The following is an 11,622-nucleotide window of genomic DNA, read 5'->3' as shown; positions in this document are numbered from 1 at the left end:
AATGCAATCCAGAAAAAAAAGCCCTCTTGGCAGTCTTATTTGTACATTTTCAGATTCTGCTTTCTGAAACTTTTCTTTGCTGGACTTGAAATCCGTCATCACGGTCAACTCTGCTCTACGTCTCAAACCCTCAGTATGCAGCGAGTCACTGGAAAAACTGGTAACAGCGGAAAAGCCATCCACACAGAAGCGGTCAGAGGTTAATCGCGAAAAGGAGCGGCGTCATACTGCCCTGTAGTGTTCGTTTTAAAGAAAAAATGCAGCCATACGTTCCTCTGGCTACATAATTCGTAGATCTCCAGAAATCCAATGCTATCTCACGGTAACTCGTCACTTTTTGATTTACTTATTTGAATTCAAATCAATTTGTACGATCACCTCCGTACAATTTAGTACGATTTGCTTATCCTCCATGGTGAGGTTTAGGGGCGGGCCTGGGTGCCTCACCTCCTTTTAAAAAAATCATACATTTTCGTACGACTGAACTTGTACGAATTCGTAGAAATTACCCACTAAACTCACAAAAAGTAAAATAGTTACGCTTCCTCATGAGATCTAATATTTGCTTATCTGTAGCTATACATCAAATACACGGACACTTTTAGCGATTTAAAGCATTTTAAAGCCGCAAAGATCAGCTGGTCTGCTTATAAGCTGACATATGCGTGACTTGCATATGAATCAACTGAACTTCAAGGCTTTAAAACGCTCCAGTCTCCCTGTATCTGTAGTTACATTCAGTAAACAGCGGTGGGTTTGGTGAACCGATGACCTTCATGGCCAATCACAGTCATTTCTGTTGAGCACGTGAACACAATGGGAAATCAGCGCTGTTTAAGCATGCACTCAAACGTAAGCAGAAAATGGACATTTTTAAAATTTTAGTATCGATTGGTAGTTTTCTTACACATGTTGTGCAACAACAACCTGATTCCAAAGTGTATTAATTTCTTTATTTCCATAAATAAGTAATAGCTACATAACAAATAATGATTTTCTTTCTTTTTAAAAATGAAATTATTTTGTACAAATTGTTTCGTGTCATTTGTTAGGTATTTTTGTTGAATTTAGAGGAAAATAACATATCAATCTTTTTTTGGAATAAGTCTATAACATTAAAAAGTGAAAGTTCTGTACTGGGTTGTGGGTGGAAGGGCATTCGCTGCGTAAAACATGTTTTTTTTATTTTGTAAATTTTTTTAACTTTATTTATTTATTTATTCATTTATTTAATTTTATTATTTTTTTATTCATTTAATTTAATCAATAAACGATAATCAACAATCTGTCCTCTTTCTACATTTATTAACGCTATTTTCAGATTTTCAATTAAATAATATCTAATATATATTAGCCTAAATCAAAATATGCATCAGAATTAAGAAGCATTAAGACATAGATGCATCTACTCATAAGGGAGTGTGTGTGTGTGTGTGTGTGTGTGTGTGTGTGTGTGTGTGTGTGTGTGTGTGTGTGTGTGTGATGAAAAGACAAAAAGACTGTATCTGATGAACAATCTTAAATTAAATTAAATTAATGAAAAAAATAAGAATAAGAATACAATAAATTAAAATAAAATATTAAAAAATTATTAAAATAAAATAAATATAAAAAATAAATAAATAATAAAATGAAAAATGTATTAATTAAATAGAATATAAAATAAAATAAATAAAAAAATACAATAAAAATACACTAAGATAAAATAAAATATGGAATAGTTGGCGGTTCACAAATAAGGCACTAAGTCAAAGGAAAATGAATGAAAATGAGTGAATGAAGTTCTGTGAAGCATTTGTGGATGCACTGTATATTCATTGTTTAGGTATTGCTGCAAACCCTAAATACATGACTGTAATTGAAAGTAGGTTTGAAAGTGAAGGCTATTTGACTTCACTATTGTAAACCACATTTAATGCGTCATGTGCATTTTTTATGAATAACGTAATAAATAATTTACTTTTCCCCGACCCTGAAAGACAGAGAAAGTGCATTGAGGAAAGCAAACGAGAAGAATGCTTATTGTTGTTGTGTTATTTGCAGGCCAGGAGAAGATCAGCTTTCTGCAGGAGCATTCAGGAGCTGTGCATGGCCGCCCTGTGCAGGATACAGTGACCAGACGGAAGACTGAGAGGGGTTTTATCTTGAAATGTGATGGCAGTGGCAGAGGAGACTATGAGAGGTGTGCTATGACTGTCCAACGAGCGTGCAACTGTAGATTCTTAAGAACTTCACCAGGGCGTCACTGGAAACCTGGAGCGTAACACCAAATCCTTCCCATCTACCCTAGTGCACGCATTACACAGTTACTTTCGGTGAGAGTCAGTCTTTTTTAAAGGGGTCCTATTATGCTCTTTTTTACAAGATGTAAAATAAGTCTCTGATGAGTGTGTATGTGAAGTTTCAGCTCAAAATCCCACACAAATTTTTTTTTTTTATAAATTGCCGCTTTTAGGCTTTAATCCAAATTGTGCCATTTTTATGACTGTCTCTTAAATACAAATGAGATTGTGCTCTCTTCAGATTCATAACTTCAATGGTGGAGGGCTGCTTCTCACTTAGGGCTGTTTACGGTAATAATCAGTGCTTAATTTGTGCCAGATCTTACCAAATCCTGTTCCGAAAAATGTAAGATATTCGTGTTTTGCTTTCCGGAATTTATTGTAATTGATCTGGCATTAACTTGTGCGTGGTGAATACCTACATGTGTGTGTGCGTATATGTGTGTGTCTGTGTGTGTGTCAGTGAGAGAGAGAGAAAGAATGTGTATAAGAGCAAGCGAAGTCAGTGTGGTTTGCAAACACACGCATGAAGGTAGTCACCATGCGCAAAGGTCATGTTTACCAATTGGCCCTCAACGATATTTTCAGCCAATGGGCTTTCTTCGTTTACAGTTACTCTCATTGGTTGGTGATTGTTTCGCGTGCAATGAGCAGCGAAAATAAATAATGTCATAGTGGCCTACCTAAATAATATTTGTATTTTCAAAATGGCAAAGAGCCAGTCAAGCATATTTCATTTTTAAAACCACGAGAAAATCTGATAATGAGCCTGATTAAAAGAGATCTTGAGAAGGCGAAACTGTGCGAATGGATCAGGATAGCGGGAGACAGAAACAAAGCAATCTCAGCCAGAAAACATGACAGAAGAGGTAACCGTGGGATCTTCTAAAACAGGCATGTCCAAGCTCGGTCCTGGAGGGCACAACCCCAATGAGACACACCTGGGCTAGCTGATCAAGCTCTTACTAGGCTTTCTAGAAACATCCTTGCAGGTGTGTTGAGGCAAGTTGGAGCTAAAAATCTGCAGGACACCGGCCCTCCAGGACCGAGTTTGGACACCCTTGTTCTAGAACAGTGGTTCCCAACCTGGGGTCCGCGCCCCCCTAAGGGGGGCGCCAGAGTTCACAAGGGGGGCGCGGGAGAGGATAAGTGTTGAGGTAGAAAAAGGCATAAAAATGCTCCACTATTATATAGGGCTGTACAATTAATCGAAAATCCGATTTCAAACGATTATAAAAAAAAGCATTAATCGAGATAAATGATTATTGCATCATATACCGCCACCTTTCCAGTTGTACACTGTTGGTCTTAAAAGCGCAAACGAGCGCGTGCTTATGTGTGTGTGCAGCACGCACACGCAGCCAGAAGCATGCTGCCGGTCAGCATTCGCTCCCATTCACACACTGAGACGAGCAGAGGAGCGCAGACATCTAAAGTCATTAACGTGAGCGCTTTAATGGTCAAATAGGTGTCAAAACGCGATGTTTAGTGATTATTTATATTCACCATCATTTGTGTAATAAACAAACGAGTTGAGAATCAAAAGACATGTGAAAGAGAAACTAAAGAGACAGCGAGAAATATTCCTGCTGCCGCCTGTTTTTATGATTATTAATCAAACAACGAGAAAATCCCTCAGTCTTGACTGAAGGACTGCTGTAGCTAAAGTGTTTTTCTTACAGTGAAGATGATTAAAGCACAGTTTGTTTAATTTTTTTATTCTATTGTATTTATTTCTCTTTCCTTTGCAGGGTGGAAAATAACTGTATGTAAACACTTGAAGTCAGAATTATTAGCCCTCCTGAATATTAGCAACCCTTTTCCTCCCAATTTCTGTTTCATGGAAAAAAGTTTTTTTTAAAACTTATTTCTGAACATAATAGTTTTAATATCTCATTTCTAATTACTGATTTCTTTTATCTTTGCTATGATGACAGGTCAAAATACAAGCATTCAGATTAAAGTGCAATTCAAAGGCTTAATTAGGGTAATAAGGCAAGTCATTGTATAACAGTAGTTTCTTCTGCAGACAATCAAAAATACTTATTGCTTAAGGGGGCTAATAATATTGACCTTAAATTGGTTTCAAAATATTTAAATCTGCTTTTAATCTAGCTAAAATAAAATAAATAAGCCTAGAAGAAAAAATATAATTAAGAAATACTGTAAAAACTCCTTGCTCTGTTAAACATAATTTGGAAAATATTTATAAAAAATAAAAATAAAAAATTTCTCAGGAGCGCTAATAATATTGACTTTAACTGATAATCGTTTTTAATAATCGTGATTACAATTATGACCAAAATAATCGTGATTTTGATTTTTCACAAAATCGAGCAGCCCTACTATTATATATGTATTTTTAAGTACAAAATATATATATATATATATATATATATATATATATATATATATATATATATATATATATATATATATATATATATATATATATATATATCAAAACACATGGTTAAAATTACAACATAATGGTAAAAATAATTAAAATGAATAACTTTAAATAATTATTTAAATTTAGCTCACTCACCCAATGTGCTTGTCAACGTGTAAAGGCAAAATCAAAACAAAATCGGCAGAGAAATCGTAAATGCAGTGATTCTTTAGAGGCGAAGAAAAAGATTAGACAGTATGACAAAGCCTACCTAAATTTTGGTTTTATTGATGGCCAAGACAAGTTAAAACTGATTAATTTATATTTTCTATACATATTATATATTAATATTACACAAACACACACATACAGTATATATATATATATATATATATATATATATATATATATATATATATATATATATATATATATATATATATATATATATATATAGTACATGGCTGTGTGTGCGTGTGTATTTAAATGGTGGGGGGGCTCCAATGTTTGTATATGTTCATGGGGGGGCCCCTAAGAAAAAGGTTGGGAACCACTGTTCTAGAAGATTAGATTGAGTGAGTCATTCATTCATTTTTTTTTCAGCTTAGTTCCTTTATTAATCAGGGGTCGCCACAACGGAATGAACCACTAACTTATCTAGCCTATGTTTTACGCAGCGGATGACCTTGCAGCTGCCAGAGAGAGTGTGAAGTGAACTGAATAGTGATTGCTCATACAAATGTTTGCAGCTATATGTTTTTATTATGCATGATTGATCCATAATGTTATATGGCACAAAATAATCAAAGACCGTACAGAAATGTGATGCTCCGTAAAAATTTTACTTTTTTTGTTTAGTGGCTAATTCCTACGAGTTTAGTCGTACGAAATTGTATGATTTTAATAAGAAGGCATGGCACCTAACCCCACCCCTAAACCCAACCGTCATTGGGGGATGAGCAAATCGTACTAAATTGTAAATAAATCGTACTACATTCTACAAATTCATATGAAATAGCCACTAAATTAAAAAGTTACGAATTGTCTTGAGATTTCGTTGGATGCTCTTTTTTTGTGGTATAACCATTTAATGACGTCATGTTCCTGGATAACTGAAATTTTGTGGTGGACGTCTGTGATGGTAACTTTTATTTCCTGGTTTGGTTCCAGGAATTATTCATTTACAAATTAAGCACTAGTAATAAGGTAGAAATGTAAAAAAAAACGGGCGGGAATTTCACCCTCTGATGACATGTGCAAAGGGAGAATTGTCAAACAATCAATGTTTCTGCAGACTGTTTTTAAAAGTGTGATTATAAAAAAAAATTATTAATTATTTTTTTTACCATTAAAGGCTGCTTATACACTATTGCTACACATCTTCTTATAAAAGTGATTTATGCATAATAGGTCCCCTTTAAAACTGAATATGTAAGTTTCAGGTTAAATTAATATCTCAGATGTTTTTCTAAACGAGTGATTAAATAATTTGAGAACAAAATAATCAAACAAAACAAATAAAAAACTACATTAAAATGGATTTATTTTAGGAATACCAGGTATAGAAACGACATTCATATTTACATTTTACGCAACTCAGGCTCATTCTGATTAAGTAGCCCTATATACATTTCTGGAGAGCGCCAAATACGTCCCAGGAGCTACGCTATTTTGCAGTTTTTGTTTTCACGAATCCACAAGAAACCGATGTGTACGATTTTTCAGATCTAAAATTTTTCTTCTCGAGTTTCATTCTCGTCTGCTCTTCTCGAGTAACCACCAGAGGCCGCTTTCGACTGACTGACCGACTAATCGACTGACCCACCCACCTCCTTTCCTTAACCCAACCAATAGCGTTTTAAAAATCACCGATTGACCAGTGCCCGCCCATTTTCCTAAACCCACCTGAAAGTGTTTTCAAAGCAAACCAGAAAAAGAAAAGCTCTCGCGATAGCTTAATTTTAACCTTGTTTTCAGATTTCACCACATTCTCACCCTGTTATTTACTTGTTTGTTTTACTTTTTGGCTTTTGTTTTTGTCTTACCTGCTTTCTGGAATTGTTCTTTGCCAGACTTGAACTCCGTCATCGCAGTCAATTCTATGCCTCAAGTACTCCGACATACATGGCGAGCCACTGGGCAAACTGGTAACAGCGGAATAGCTGTCCATATGGAAGTAATTGGTCAGCTGGTAAGCGCAAAATGGAGCAGCGTCAACCCCCACAGTAGTGTTCATGTTAAAGACGAAATACAGCCAGACGTTCCTTTTGCTATATAATTCACAATCTCCAGAAATGTATATAAAAGGCTACATTTTCAAAATGAGCCTATGTTGATGTTACACATTGTCAGAAGGTGGCTAAATTGTTTGAATTCATACAATTTAATTATTACAAACATAAATTTTTAAATAGATAGTATGCCCCCAAACCCCAACCCTAAAACCCAATTATTATCGGATGATAAGCAAATCATAATAAAACATACAAATTCATATGAATTAGTAATTAAACCAAACGAGACTTGCATGTTCAGACCAAACTTAATAGGGTTCATATGTAATAAAACTTTTGTCATACAGATATAGCTTTAAATTGTTTACAGAATCAACCTAATGCACATCTGATAGCATTGTCTGAAATGTAGTGAGGTTTGCGGCTATGTTGGAACAGAGATAGAGTTATCTGTCTGTAGCAGTGAAAGGATATACTCTACTACCTACACACTGACCTCCCTGTTCTGCTCTTGGCCACGGGCCATATTAAGTGTCTGTCGTAAACAGACTTGATTTCCTGATCTACTATCACATGGAGTCAAAACAATCCGTCTACAACTTCTCGGCTGATTTGTTTATGTTTATGTCATCTTTGTATAAATCACTGCCTCCCCGACTAAAAACGTTGCAATTATTTTCAAGGTTCCATTTTTTTCTGTGCTACGATTAAGAAATTATTTACCCTGATTAAACACTCATTACGAAATTAAATATTGTCCATCTAAAATACAGTTTGATGACTACTCCTTGTCTTGACCACCTGTTTCACCCATAATGACTACACTGGAAAAAAAAAATCCAAGAACGAAAGAAAGAAAGGAGGCCGGAAAGAAAGAAAGAAAGCACAGACACCGTAGAGCTGAAATCCTCTCTCAGGACCGTCATGTGAAGAATTCTCTCTCTCTCTCTCTCTCTGTGTCACTCCCTCCTGCTCAGCCTCTCTTCTTCTCTGTTTTTTAATAAAGCTGTTTGCTTGTCAGCTCTTTTCAGGCCCGGACCCCCAGCCATGTGAAAAGTTAATCCCTGTGTGTCTGCGAGCAGGCTCCATCTCCCTGGGAACCCCCTCGCTCAGGCAGACTCAAGGACGACCCTGACAAGGCTAGAGTGGGCGTCCCGGGCTGGACCAGCCACTTGAGGCCCGGGCCTCTCTCAACCACTTCTGCTTCGTTCCGTCCTTTCAGGGGGCTTTAGATGGGACAGGCTGACAGACAGTGGGATTTTGGATTTACATCTTCAAGTGCTAATCAAGCTGAAAGATGACAGTGGAGAAAAATACATCTTTTAACACACCATCCCGGATCGCACTCTATTCTTACCATCCCTTTACTGTAAAGAAATGCTGAGTTCCACACGATCTCTCCATGTCGTGCCAATGCAAATCGGTTAAGTTAACTTAATGGTTTTGACAATTTTAAGTTAATTAAATGTAAAACAATTAAGTTGTCCCAAAAAGAACAAATAGCACATATTTTCTTTTCTTTTTTTCAGTGTACACTGTAAAAATGCTGGGTTCAACACAATTCATTCATGTTGTCACAACACAAAATGATTAGGTAAACTTCATTGTGTTCACAAATTTAAGTTTGATTGAACAGTTGTGCCCTAAAATATCTTAAGAATCGTGTTGCTTCAACTCATTTTAAATACATATTTTAAACAAAAATAGTAAACGTCATTTTTTGAGTTTATTAAGGGCTATGGAAGGGGGCAAATCTAGGATGGGCTGCTAATAATTCAAATCACATACAACATTTTGGCTATAATAAATATATCAAGATCTAGAGTACCACCATGCTTAGTTAAAACCAATATTATTAACAAAAAATAAAATAAAAACATTTTTACAAACTTTAATGAATTATCATGCGACTTTATCAAAGGCATTATAACAATTCGGAATAATTTTATGCTTGGCCAAATTGGCATTTACAGAAAAACCATGTGAGCTTCACATGTGCCATCACATGTTACAATCCTATGTAAAATAAGTGGAACGCAAGCTCATGTGTTTTTTGCAACACACGCTTATTGGAAATACGTGTAAAAATATGTGAAATAAGTTGCTCTGGGTGCATTTGTTGCACATTTAAGATAGCAAACTCACTAGAGGGCGCTGTGTACTTTTTTGCGAGTCTGAAATACGCTACATAGAGTATGTTGTACACTGTCTTTCTTGCACAAGTCCATAAAAAGCCAGAATTTGATGTAGAGATCATCCAGCGAACCACTGACCTAAATCCAACTAGCAAAAAGAAAACATAAAACAAAAGTGTACCACAGCCATGAAGTTTTACCTTGTTTTTACATTGCTTATGACACTTTTTCGGAACCATGCTTCACTTGACTCAATCCCGAGCGCTCTGCATCATAAGTACAACACCGTACAAGGTAAGCTATCGAGCAAACTGACCACCCTGGAAAAGTTATCAATATTGAGATACGTATCCAATTACAAATAATAAAAAATGTTGATGTGTTTTGTGGTTTTTAATTGGTGTAGTGCTAAAAACAGTGTAAAAATAATTCTTTATTCTTCGATAATATGTCCCTTTAAATATCATTAGTGTAAATAGGAACAAAAGTTATTGCCATTTTTCTGTCCCGTAGAATTGATTTGACCTAGGAACTGTAGTCAAACATATGTTAAACATTTTGTGTTTTTTTAATTGGTGTAGTGCAAAAAACAGCATAAAAACAATCCTTTATTCGTTGATAACATGTCCCTGTAAATATTATTAGTGTGAAACGGAACAAAAGTTGTTGCCATTATGCTGATCATAGCATTGATTTGAACTAAAAATTGTGGTGAAAAGTACAGTATGTTGAACGTTTTGTGTTTTTTAATTGATGTAGTGCAAAAAACTGCGTAAAAATGATCCATTATTCGTCGATAATTTGTTCCTCCCTGTAAATATCATTAGTGTAAAATGTAAACAAAAGTTGTTGCCATTATACTGCTTCATAGCATTGATTTGAATTAGGAACTGTGGTGAAACGTATGTTGAACATTTTTTTAATTGGTGTAGTGCAAAAAAAGTGTCAAAATAATCCTTTATTCGTCAATATTATGTCCCTGTAAACATCATTTCTGTAAACCGGAACAAAAGTTATTGTTATTAAACTCCCTCGCTACATTCATTTGAACTAGGAATCGTAGTGAAACATATGTTGAACGTTTTGTGTTTTTTAATTGGTGTAGTGCAAAAAAACGAGTAAAAACAATCCTTTATTCGTTGATAATATGTCCCTGTAAATATCATTAGCGTGAAACGGAACAAAAGTTGTTGCCATTAGGCTGCTTTGTAGCATTGATTTGAACTAGAAACAGTGGTGAAACGTATGTTAAACATTTTGTGTTTTTTAAATGCTGTATTGAAAAAAAATGCGTAAAAATGATCCTTTATTCGTCGATAATATGTCCCTCCCTGTAAATATCATTAGTGTAAAATGGAACAAAAGTTGTTGCCGTTATACTGCTTCATAGCATTGATTTGAACTAGGAACTGTAGTGAAACGTATGTTGAACGTTTTGTGTTTTTTAATTGGTGTAGTGCTAAAAACAGTGTAAAAATAATCCTTTATTTGTCGATAATATGTTCCTGTAAATTTCATTAGTGTGAAACGGAACAAATATTGTTGCCATTAGGCTGCTTGGTAGTAATGATTAGAACTAGGAACCGTGGTGAAATGTATGTTGAACATTTTGTGTTTTTTAATTGGTGTGGTACTAACAACTGCGTAAAAATTATCCTTTATTCGTCGATAATATGTCCCTGTAAATATCATTAGAGTGAAAAGGAACAAAAGTTGTTGCCATTATAGTTCAATTCAATTCAATTCAGCTTTATTTGTATAGCGCTTTTACAATGTAGATTGTGTCAAAGCAGCTTCACATAAATGGTCATAGTAACTGGAACAGTGTGGTTCAGTAACTGGAACAGTGTGGTTCAGGTTTTAGTGTTGAAGTTCAGTTCAGTTCAGTTTAGCTCAGTTCAGTGTGATTTAATCATTACTGAGAGTTCAAACACTGAAGAGCCAATTCATCGATGCATAGCTCTACCAATCCTGAACTATGCGAGGCAGTGGCGACAGCGGAGAGGGAAAAAAAACTTCACCTGATGGGAGTGAAGAAAAAAAACCTTGAGAGAACCAGACTCAGTTGGGCACGACCATTTTAAGTATATAGTGCCTCATAGCTTTCATTTGAACTAGGAACTGTAGTCCAACATATGGTAAACCAAGCTTTTGTGGTTTCGCTGAGAGTGGCTAATTCACCAATCACTTTTGATGGCAAGATCTGGCATCCAAACAAATCTGAGCACAGTTTGAGACACCGCTGAGATGTCTTCTGAAAGATTACTTGGATGTTCTCTATCTAGAAAAACAACAGTGATATAAATAAGATTCTGCGTGTGATTTTTCTTTCCTATAGGGAAGGTCATTCGCTCCATACTGCATGTGAGTATGAAGAGACTCAAAGCAGCTCATTATGAAGAGGGATGTGTTTTACTGAGTAGTGTGGAAGAGCGCAGCCAGGGGCAGCCAGCCATCTAAATCCTCTCTTTCTCTTTCCCCTCTCTCCCACCCCTCCCTGTTCATCCGCTGTCTTACGCTCTCCCAGTCCTGAAAGCAGCAGAAATTAGTTTTGAGGGAAACAAGTGCGATTGGGTCTG

At 35.6% G+C, this 11,622-nt stretch overlaps 1 protein-coding gene across 40 annotated transcripts in view; it reads right to left on the bottom strand.

Moving 5' to 3' along the window:
• The window catches only part of prdm16 (PR domain containing 16), a 476,324-nt gene that overhangs the window by 287,135 nt on the left and 177,567 nt on the right, over positions 1 to 11,622 (bottom strand). The gene's annotated exons all lie outside the window — the stretch shown is intronic.

This window comes from Danio rerio, chromosome 8, assembly GCF_049306965.1.
Source record: "Danio rerio strain Tuebingen ecotype United States chromosome 8, GRCz12tu, whole genome shotgun sequence".
Taxonomy (NCBI): Eukaryota; Metazoa; Chordata; class Actinopteri; order Cypriniformes; family Danionidae; genus Danio; species Danio rerio.
The sequence above is the reverse complement of the archived record's forward strand: the minus strand, read 5'-3'. Positions and strand labels throughout refer to the sequence as shown.